The sequence below is a fragment of the Monopterus albus genome, unplaced genomic scaffold (genome assembly GCF_001952655.1).
Source record: "Monopterus albus unplaced genomic scaffold, M_albus_1.0 scaffold363.1, whole genome shotgun sequence".
NCBI lineage: Eukaryota > Metazoa > Chordata > Actinopteri > Synbranchiformes > Synbranchidae > Monopterus > Monopterus albus.
Window position 1 is genome coordinate 181,204 of NW_018128243.1, and position 11,312 is coordinate 192,515.

The 11,312-nt window shown below is 38.5% G+C and overlaps 1 protein-coding gene across 1 annotated transcript in view; it reads right to left on the reverse strand.

Annotated features, from left to right (window-relative positions):
- hdac5 (histone deacetylase 5) overlaps positions 1-4,298 on the reverse strand; it is a 56,568-nt gene extending 52,270 nt beyond the window's left edge. Inside the window, exon 1 of the mRNA XM_020585380.1 lies at positions 3,833-4,298. The gene's annotated coding sequence lies outside the window, so the exon portion shown is untranslated. The remainder of the gene's footprint in view (positions 1-3,832) is intronic.
- Positions 4,299-11,312: the final 7,014 nt, after the last annotated feature.

The following is an 11,312-nucleotide window of genomic DNA, read 5'->3' on the forward strand; positions in this document are numbered from 1 at the left end:
TATATATACAGAAACTGAAAATATGCAGTAACACCAGTATATGGAAAGGCACTTGGTGAGAGCACCTGTACTGTACTGCCAGACTACTAAATATATAGCACAAAATAAAAGGTCACAGACCGAGTCTGGGATTGTTAACACCGCCAGTAATGGTAAGAACAGGTCCATATTCAGTACTCAGGTACATGAATAAAATCTGACTTCAGAATAAATCCACATCATGTTTTTGAAAGTGTGAAGAAAGGAATGTTTTTGTATGCCATGAATAATATTCTGAATCTGCTGTAAAGAACTGCAAAAATCACAGTCTTCAGTAAAAATCCAAATATGTCCACACTAATGTACAAAAATATGAACCGAGTTCGGTCACAACAAGCAAACCAGCACTTTACACCCCATCAAACTGTGTATTTTAAAAACACTGGACAACCAGACAATTGACTAATCTTGAGCTGTAAAATAGAGCGTGTACTGCATGGTGTCAGCTTGTCAGAAATAACAGCCACTGTAAGGAGAATTACTGTAAGGAGAATAAAAGTGGTGAATGCAAAGAGAACTGAAGTTTTGATTTTATATGAGCATGCTAAATTCTTTTCCAATGCATAACTGAAAATGTGTGACTAGCGTGAAACGGTTACTGGTTCACTGTAAACCATGGCAAAATTTCCGACGGTTAATATTACCATTTCATATTTGTTTATCATTACAACCCTAATTCATTACCGCAATTTGAAAAACTCCCCCGCTAAAGGGTCAACAAATGTCCAGCACCAGCCAAAGTTACCAAAAATCAGCCAGACACAGCAACAGCACACAACATGTGTTTGTTTTGTATCAATGAAAATGCTCTGGAGATTTTTCTAAGAGGTCTAAGGTTGAAGTGTGGTCATATTTTGGCTTTCATAAGAGAGGTGATGGAAACCTGATTGAACAGGCTTGTTTGTAGAACATGGAGAAGAAACTCACAGTGAAAGGGTGCAGCACTTTAGCAGCACTTTTAGACATGCACTGAAACCATGAAATTTTCTAGACATTACCCAGGAGAGCTACAGTATATGTGAGAAAGCAAATGTCTGAGTCATTTGACCCAGACATTAAGCAAACTTTACCCTTTACCAGCTCCCTAGTACAAAGTCTGCATAACGTCCAAGTGAGCCACAGTAAGACCATGTGAAAAAACAGCAACTTATAGTTTAGAGAACTGACACGGATCTAGTGGATGCATGGATGACATTCTGTCACTGATGCGTCCCATATTTGTGACAATATTCTTATGACTCAGACTCCGTCTGTGTGTGAATGAGTGAGAAAGACAGAGAAGAATGATAACGATAATAAAAATAATACATTTGGTATTTTCTAGTTGACAGAGTGGGCATGCAGCAGGCAAACAACATAATGCTACTGGTTCCTTGTCCTCATCTACAAAAAGTGTATAGTACTGATAATTTTATTTGTGGTTTTTAATATAATACCACAAACTATTTATTTCAGCCCATGTATCAATACTTTCTAAAAAAAAAAACCCTGTAACAGTTTCATCCCTAGTTGCAGCCCTTAATTGTGCACATAACTCACCACCAATGATGTAGCCTAAGTATATAGGTAGTGTATAGGTACTAGTCTATTTTATATTTCTAATCAATAAAAAAATCTGCATTAGATAACAGCTCTTTTTTGGCTGGTCCAGTATAGCACACTCTAGCTGTTCCGTGGCGTGCCAAGGCCTGATCTTAAAGAGCCCATGGCATGCTTTTTTGACTTATCTAAAATGTTACAATGGTGAATTATCATCTTAAACGTGACCTAAAGCTAAAAGAATTAGGTGTACATATGTTCTAGTACTTCTATGCAGAAGCAACTCAGTTTATACATGTGTCACAAACTCACGTTCAGAAGACTTTTTTTCTAACAAAATTAAATATTACTTGATAGTTTATGGATTCCCATGAATGGTCATAATCTCCAGGCAGTTGCATGTTCTTGTGAGCTTGCCTGACATCCACTGGTGCCATTGTAAAAGTGGAATTTTTCGACTGCACGTGATTTTGTGGATATATTTTACTTCCTGCTGCACTGTGACCAGAGGATGTGGAGAAAAATACAGGACCTGAGGTTACTGCATGTCCAGGAATGTTCCTGTACAGGGACTCATTGTTTTACTTGACTGGGTCTAACCTACAATCAGCCAGCCAGTGAATCCCCCGTGGCAGTGAATGATCAGCTCATCAACGCTGGATTCCCCCGGAACACAGTACCTGTTTGTTTTGACTGCTTGAGGCCAGTGTGATGTGTTGCTGGTTAATCAGATTCAAATTAATTAATGCCCTTGTGGTTCAGTGTATTGTCCATTTGGGACACAACACTGGCAGCAGGAGTTGTGGGCATTCATGAAGTATCCTCTAGTTTTTAGGAAGAGGCTCTCTGGTTTTATCATTCTGAGATAATTACTGACTATTTGGAGTTAAGAGGGGTGCAAAGTTAAACTAAAGGTACCCAAGATTAAACATTAAATGGCTGGAAATGAGCATGCCATGGGGACTTTAAGCATTTTTACAGCAGTGGTTAAGTGTGTTGAATATGTCACATGCAAATCTGTGTTTCAAATTAGGACACACTTCACCCTAAACCAAACAGTGTCAATAAAATCTATTTATAAAGTCAACTTATAATAAAGTTTTAACTTTTCTCAGCTTTGAGTACTTTTTCAACAACAACAGAGTTCTGTGGCTTGAAGCTGCTGGGTGCCCGATGTTATTTGTTCCTAACAAACTAATTGCTATTGTTTAATAAAAGTGACTTTTTAGAACTTTGGTCTTGAAGTGGTTGGACTGCAAACCACAAATTGCACCAACCTTTTTGGGCCCATTTCTGTTAGGCTGCATTATAGCCCATGCAGAGAACATCACAGATGAAACATTAATTTTCAGCTATCCCCTGTTACAGTTCGATTCACCTGCTAAAGCAAAAGCATTCATCTCTGTGACCATACTTTTTGGGGTTATATTGTAACTTACAATCACAATAAGTTAATCAAATTCAATTTTGTCATTTGGGCCTTTTTGACAGTCATGTTGACTCATTCTTAAATGAAACTGGCAACCCCGGTAAGTGTCATATGCCAGACAACATGGCTGCTTATGTGCAGTCTGATAGCAAAATGTACACAAAATATAGGCATTTTTAAACTAGCAGGTGACACAGGCTCAAAAGCTAGAAGTTGCTGTCTTCATTGACACAACAAAGCAAGAGCAAAGCAAAATGGAAGACGGTTTCAAGGTGTGCCAAGTGGTAGAAATGTACCTATATGTCATAAAGTGTACATTGGAAAGATAATAATTACGTTACAATTGATTATAACAACATTTCAAGCTTATATGACAATACATTATGGTTTTTAGTCGCTATTAGTATTAGCTTATTGTGTTCCTAGGTTATCTGGGTGGATGATCTTCACGGATAGACACTAGCAATCCACTAACCACCAGTTCAGGGGGTTAAGTACTGTCCTGTCAGCAATCCAAGTAGAGTTGATGGCTGGTTTACTTGTGGCTGTCAGCCGTACCCTAGCTAGCTGCTAGCTACCGAGTTAACTCCTCTTCAGTTAGGTGCCTGTACACAGGTCGCTGTTGTGTGAAAGCAGATAATAACTGTAAAGTGTTGCCTGTTTGGTATGTTAACTAAGAAGCTGTACTGTCTGTCAGGTGTCGTGTTGAGTCCTTCAGCTAGCTAACGTTACAGCAGTACAGTAACTGTTTCTAAGTTAGCTACTTTAGTGTGTTAACACTATAACAGAAGTGTAGGCAAATGCTTAGCAAGGACAAACACTCACCTCACTTTGCAACCATTCTTGAAGGAGCCTTTACGTGCGTGTCGGTAGGTATATCATGCACACACATACACACAGAGACAATCCCCCCCCTCTCTCTCTCTCTCCCCCTAAACCTCCGTAGAAGTCGGCGAGTCCTCCTTGAACGGGTATTAGCGCAGAGCTCGCTTCCTCCCGGTTCTGGTCTCCGCCGAGGCTCGGTGTGTCACCCGTGGAGCTCTTCAACGATTCTATTTCACCTAAAAACATTTAATTTAACAAGCGGGACCCGTCTCACCGCTTCACTTCCTCCATATTTACGGTCTACCTCTTTCTCTCTCTCCCACAACCAACAACAACATTATTGACGTCCTCCTCCTGCCACGTGACCAGTCTGCTGGGGCTAAAAATAGACTCACTAAAAACCAGTGGGGAGACACAGACAGGCGGACAGCCACATAGATAGACGGCTTACTTTGTGTTCTTGCCCGTTAAACCCGACTTCCCAATATTTCCTACCCATAAGGGAGCTCTCTACACACCAGAGCTAAGTTGCACTAGTTAACTACTGCTTAGCTACAGATGGAAGGCGAGGGCTGCAAACTGAAAGACTTTTAAGACTGTGTGCCGCTGCTGTGCTCTGCGTGTAACAGTAACATGTAACATCAGAAAACAATTGCAAACCATTCATTATATTTTGCAGTATTTTAAGCTAAATGCCCATCACACATTCCATGCTCTAAAATCTCAGTTATCATTAAATTATCATATTTCTATTACAGAGCTGAGCAGCTGAGCTTATGCAGAATAAGCACTGTCAAATCTTTGAAAGACCCAGAGGGTAATTTTACAACACTTAACTGCCAGAAGTGCAAACAAAGTGGTCTCAAGTAGACCTGCTCTATACAAGTAGCATGTGCTTTACTTAAGTGTTTACATTTTCTCTTACTTCATACTCTGATTTCACTGCATTTTAGAGGTGATTATTATACTTTTTATTCCACTAAATTTATTTCATAACTTTAGTTACTTTTCAGAATCAGATTAATAATACAAAATAATCATAAAACCATGTTGACCCCTGTTTGTAAATTCACAATAAGCTACGGAGCGCTATGTAAAGTACTTTAAATGATACTTTTTAAGGTAGTTAAAATTAGATCCAGGTTTACCAGCCATATCATTAAATGCAATCAAAACAATAATGTGCCAGTAATTATAGTCCAATAATATGATATGCATGTGAGATGTGCCATTCAGCATAATGAAAACTTTTACTTTTTGTACTTCAAGTATATCTTGATGCTGACTGCAGGATTTTTATTTGTAACGGAGCTTTTTTATTACACTGTGTTATTTCTACTTTGACTTAAGCAAACAATTTGCTATTTCCAGAACTATCAAGAGCTAAATGTGAATGAAAAATGACTCTAGTTGATTCAAAAGATTTTAACCTGTAACTGCATTTCCTCTCCATGTATCCAGAAAGGACTTAGATGCTAAATTATTTTGTATAAAGGTGTGGGACAAACACATCAATAACTGATAACAGAATTTAAAACTTTAGGCTTATGTTGTATAAATAGCACATGGGGATATGTAATTTGTAGCTGAGCACCTTGGGAATTTTTTTTTTTTTCATATTGCAGATGGAATATTTTCATGCAGGTGGTTAGAAGAATGTTTGAGGATTCTGGAAAAACCTTCAGAATAGCAGTAAGTGTTATTAAATGGCCTTCTGAGTTTTTTTTTTTTTAAATCACAGGCTATTTATTTTTCAGGAAAACAGATGCTTATAGCTCTGTGACTCTTATGTAATTGTAATAAGTGTGAGAAATGCAAGCTTGGGCTATATTACATGGGGTTTCTGTAGCCCCAGACACTCTGTGTGACAATTGGTTTTTGGTATTTTAATAAATTATAGGCCAAGTTTGTTTGCAATGTGGAAATATGCCCCAGTAAAGCTCAATATTAACTGACAAGATGAGGACCTTAAGGAGGGATGTGCTCTATTAACTGATCTTATAGCTATGTCCTGGAAAAGGTCCCCATATCAAAATCAGATTGAAGGACCTTCATTTTGTCCATGCAGTTTAAAGACAAAACCAGAGGCTTTGTGAAAATGTGATGAGCAGTTTTTAAAATTGTTTCATGAAAAAAAAAGAAATTGTCAACAATGCAAGCACAGTACAAATCTTAGGGACCTTACATGCATTCAAAGGCCACATTAGCTTCATCACTGTGCTGCCTGTTGTGCACATTCAAAACATCAATCAAGAAGCTAGAGGAGAGAAAAGGGCTTTCTGATTTTATACTGTATGTTCACAATAGAAGAGCACAAAGTATAATTTACAGCACCAGAAATAAACACATTGCTAACATCAGAGATGCTGTAAAGATTTGCAGTTACTCCTGAATAATTTGTTTTAGATAACACATTGTGATAATGTTGTAATGTTTTATTCCCAGTGTTGGCGTGATTCTATTAATTAGCAGGTCTCTGTAATCAACATGGCCATCACCTCTATCCTCTCTCTGTACATTTTTTCATGCTAGAATAATACCTAGCCTCAGATTTGCTATGTGGTCACCACACTAACCCTCTTCAAGACAGAGCTAAAAGGTGAGATACTCCAGAGGACACACCATAATATTGGCAAGTGCATTATGCTTGAACTGAACACAAACCAGATGACACAAAGGAAGTGTAGAGCTTTCAGGTCTCCTGGAGTTATGGGATCCTGTGGTGCCCATTTTGCTTATCCTTGGTAATCAGTTCATTACTTGTCCCAGTAACAGAGTAGTGTAGAGCACTACTGTTTAATTGTCTGTAAACCCTGTCCCAGAATAGCTTGTCCAATCATAGCTTAGTAATTGTAACCAGGCACAGCAGGCCTGTCAGCATTTGGATTTCTCCATATGCTGAAATAGTGTGTATATGGCTGCAATAAGAGCAGTACTGGGTATCTCACAAGTTTGAAGGGTGGGGTTCATTTTTCACCTTAACAACACCAGAGTAAAAGTTACTTTAGAAAAATACACATGGGTAACAAATTACAAGAAAAACCTGAATAAACGAGTGGTCTCTTCCAGAATGATATTGCCTCCATCCATAGGATGCAAGGAGTCACTGAATGGTTTGATGAGAATTAAAATGATGTGAATCATGTAATATCTCAACCCAGCTGAACACCTATGGAAGATGTTGGAGCGTCATGTTAGACAGTGTCTCCACCATCACATGAGGGAATATCTTTTTGGAAGAATGCTGTTCATCCTTCCAGTGGAGTTCAGAGACTTGGAGAGTCAATGCCAAGGTGCACTGAATCTGTTCTGGTGGCCCAGCTAGAGCGCTTTATATTGGTTATTCCTTTCATTTGTTACCCATCTGTACATATACCTGCTTGCACATCCACTGCATGTGAGCCAAGATGCTTATTTATCAGAGTTTAGAGGAAAATAGATGCTCTGTCATCTTTTTTATATGGTTTGGTGACATTTACTCTCTATCAGCTTCAGCCTAACTTGCATTAGATAGTGTTACATTTGCCAAACACTGTGTGAATATTTAGGTTGATGTTGGTTATTTAGGTTGTTTTTAAAATGAATCAGCTCAAAACATTAAAAAGTAAATCTAGCCACAGACATTTAATACTTTTGTTAGTATACACAGTCTAACTCTAGCTAGCAAAATCTGCTGGTGACCGTTGTCATTTCAGCCAACAAAATCCATAATTGTTGGCTAAAAAGTCTGGTCCCTGCTGTCTTTTCATCACCATGAATTTCAAATGGTAAATCTGCTGTAATGGAATGCTTGACAGGTGTAACTGCATTAATTAAAGAGTGCAGAGGAAAATGTTAAATGTGGTAACCTTACACTTACTGAACCAGTGAAAATGTGCTACTTGTGTTTCCTATTGGATGCTAATAAATATATTCCATAACAATCTGTAATAGCCCACTGAATATCCACAGACAGTGACAAAAAGATGTTGAAAGGTCATATTGGAAGCCAGGTTTTCATTTTAATTATTCACTTTTCTTATATTATTTAGTATTTTTAACTCTTAGATAGACTTAAATTTTATCCCACTGTATCATTATGAGAAAGTGACAGTTCTGGTAAGTGGCTACTAATTTATGCTAATACACTGTGGAACAATGTGGAACACAGAAGTATGGTGGGACATTAGCTCAGTCCAGAAATAAGCCTTTGAGTTTTGACAAAACTGATTTCATGATATGTTTAATAATGACAGGTAACTGTCAGAATGAACATTTTCAGTTACTAAAATAGAAGAAAGGTAAAAGTCTTACCAGCATTCATTATTGTTTACAATGTAAGGAAAGGAGAGAAAATGAAAAGAGAGGAGAAGAGTAATCATGGTGCAGTTATAAATATCTTCACTCTTAGCACAATGTGACTGCAAAACACATAGAGAGGAGCAGGAGGAGGGCATAGAAAAGAAGAAGGTTGGAATAAAGGGAGGGAACTAGGAGTGAGGATGAGAAGGGACAATGAAATGATAGAAAAATCAAGCAAAGGAGAGGGCAGGGAAACAGGAAAATAGGAGAAATATAAATGAACAAAAAGAAAGAAAAGAGAAAACACGGAAAGCAGGAGGTGGAATGAAAGGACGGAGGGGGTGACAGAAATAGAGGGAAAAAAGCTATTCTGGTAATGATGTTGTTGCCATGGAAACACTGTCCTCAGTCAGACTACTCCACAGGTGCCTTGTGGGTATTTTTAAAGGACTTCGGTGATTGGTGGACGTCTTTGGAACAGAGAGCTACAGTACTGATTGACAAAAGTGAAGGTCAAAGGTTATCTCATTTCATTGTCCATCAGTTGAATTGAATTTAGTTGAATTGCTACCTCATCACAGCCTCTTCCATCTGTTCTATTTCCTCCTTCCATTGCTTATTAATCTGTGAATAGTAATGAAATTAATTCAAATAAAGCAGAAAATAACAGCATGCTGTGTAGGCTGATGCAAAACATCTTATTAATCATTACACCTACACACTGCCTGTTCTGTTAAAGCAAAGCCCTTATTATTCATCCTGTTAAAAGAGCAAAAGACCTTTGTTTTCAGCAGATATTAAAGTGGCTGTGATCAATAATTTTATATGTACAATGGATTACTGAACTATTTGAGGTATACATAAGAGTGCTCACTAAACCTAGACAGAATCACCCCTCAGCTCCACATGCTTTTTAGCATCTTTCAGCATTTTGTTTTTGTTTTCCAGTTTGCATCTTTACTGTTTCACTCATGCCACTTTAAACAGCTTTGTCTTCAGACTTATTGTACCCTACCCAACACCAACCAGCAGACAGACAAGATGAGCAGCTAGCCTGTGGACAATGTGAAGTACAAAGTGTGGCTGGCAGAGACCAAAGACAGAGCTAAAAGAGAGTGAATGTTGAATTTCTATTCATGAGATGGCCAGAAACACGATGTTGCTGCATATCAGCTGTGAATAAACATTTTTGCTAAGAATTCCACCATATGAACTTAAAACTTAATTATACATCCAATGCTGTGTTTATAGTTGATTTCCATGCCCATAAGTGCCAAAAAAAAAAACTCTTACAGATTTTAAAACATCTTTATACTAAACTGAAATTGTATACAGAAAGCTGTCATCAAGATATGTGTTTTTACAATTTGTTTTGAATTAAAAAAAAGAAGTGGTAATTATCTTGCTTTCCAGATGCTGGATGGTGGACTTCATTACCCTCAGACAGAGCAAAGCTAGCTGTGTCATCCTGTTTCCAAACTTTATGCTAAGCTGAGCTAAATGGAAGTAGTTCATGTAGTGTTCAGACATGAGACTATGATCAAATTTTTCATCTAACACTTGTCAAATAAATGAATTTCCCAGGCATTTTCAGAAATTGTTGTTGAAAATAAAGGGGTTTTGAGTTCTATAAACTTAGCACTCAAAATCACATGAAATTATATTCCATTTGTATTCTCTCTTGAAATTTGTGCTTCTTTAATTGCAACTTCATGCACACACCAGTGGGTGGAATAAAATCTCAGACTAATAGAAGCATCATAAGTCAAAACCTACACAGGCAGAAATGTGTCCAGTCATACTGAAGGAGGGCCAAGGACTTCATTATTACCCTGGAAAGAAGGTGGGAGTAATGGGCCCACTGGTATCATTAAAGCTGAGAAGACAATAAAAGATTAACACAAAGCAAAAGATTGAGGGGATGATGAGAAAAAATGAGTGAATAACACACACACACACACAAACACACAGAGCAAAATGAGCAGTGGTGAGTCAGCCTCCTGTGAGTCACAGGAGAAATCAGAAATGCCAGACAGAAGAAGAGCACATGGACATCACAAACGCACAGATGTCTGAACAACTATCTTTGTGGGGACACTCACTGGCTTAATGAATTAACTAGTCCCTTATCCTGTTCTTAAGCATCACACCAAAATGCGGAACCCCATCCGTTCCCCTAACCAAAACCTAATTCTAATCTTAACACTAAAACCAAGTCTGAACCATCAACAGATGTGAAGATCAGCCAAAGTGTCCTCACAACAATGGTATTCAAATTGGTCCTCACACTGTATACCTGTCTTTACAAGCACATGCACACCCACACACATACACACAGCTGTAGCCATCAGTTTCTAACATTAATGAAGATAACCTTGACAACTGTACTCCTCCCACCTTCTGGGTCTATGTGAGAGCGGAAAGCTTGACAGGTAAGTTTTCCAAACACGTTCCGTCCAATATAAGATCACAGTGCAGCAGAGTTCCAGAAATGCAGTGCAACTCTGACAGCAGTTTTGCCTGCTAAGATTTTAGATGGACATTTGATCATAGAAGAAAACTCCTCCATAATTCTGCATCTTCCTGTGTTGCCCTCAGATCTCACAATCGGTCCCCAGGCAAAAAAACGCTGCGGACCCTGCCAGGCCAGACACAGAATTGTACAAGGCTGCAGTGCCCTCAAGAGGAGATGAAGAGAGGGTGCATGTTCGGTCACCTCTGTATTTAACTTGTAACAGTTTTTTTGAGTAATACTTCCACTGCACAGATTAGTAACTTACCATGAGTAGTTTGGTTACTGCACCACATCCAGCTCAGGTTTAAGGTTACAAAAGCCTCAGAAGCAGCAAATAAATTATGCTCCATTCAGTTTAATGGCAAAGCATTTAAAAACTAACTGGATTTTATATGGGGGCACACTGCTATTAATGGGGGTAATTAAGTAGTCCAATGGTGGATGTGGGCTATAGTCACAATATAACAGTACCAGAAGCAGGTATGGCAGTAGCAGTAGTAGTGGTAGTTCTGTCTGTACTAATAGTAGCCACATAGATGCTGTGTAACCATTGTCATAGGTGTATTACTTCAGCTGCCGATTTGCCCTCTTCTTCTCTAGTGAGCTGCTATGATTCACTGATAGACACATCCCCGCCCTCCACATCACCTCTCCTCCCTTCTCCATCCCCACTCTCCGGCGTTG